Genomic DNA, 641 nt, shown 5'->3' with positions numbered 1-641 from the left:
TATATTTATATTTATATTTATATTTATATTTATATTTATATTTATATTTATATTTATTTATATTTATATACATGTATATATATGGAGAGGCGGGGGGCGAGGTATATATTTATATGTATCCTCTACTACTACTGCTGCTGCTGCTGCTGCTGTTGCTGCTGTTGCTGCTGCTGCTGCTGTTGCTGCTGCTGCTGCTGCTGTTGCTGCTGCTGCTGCTGCTGTTGCTGCTGCTGCTGCTGCTGCTGCAGGCGACATGAGCTGCTAGCTGCAATGGGTTTTAGGGTTTTATTAATTCATCAGAATCACTGGGCGGCCCTCAACACGGACGCAGAAAAAATATCTTTGCTGCAGCAGCTGCTGCCAGCACATGCTCTAGCTGCTGCTGCTGCTGCTGCTGATGCTGCTGGTGCTGCTGCTGCACCTGGTGGCAGCCAACTGCAACAACAACAGCAGCAGCAGCAGCAGCAGTAGGAGGAGGAGGAGCAGCAGCAGCAGCAGCAGCAGCAGCAGGTGCTGCTGCTGCTGCTGAGGCCCCTGTTAAAAGAAACAGAGGAAAAGCAGCAGCAAATAACAAACAAATTTGCTGCTGCTTTTTGGTTTCTTTGTATGAAAACGATGGTTTAGGGTTTACATATTTGAGG

Source organism: Eimeria mitis, genomic scaffold, assembly GCF_000499745.2.
Source record: "Eimeria mitis Houghton genomic scaffold, Emh_scaff1266, whole genome shotgun sequence".
Lineage (NCBI taxonomy): Eukaryota > Apicomplexa > Conoidasida > Eucoccidiorida > Eimeriidae > Eimeria > Eimeria mitis.
Note: the sequence above shows the minus strand (reverse complement) of the source record.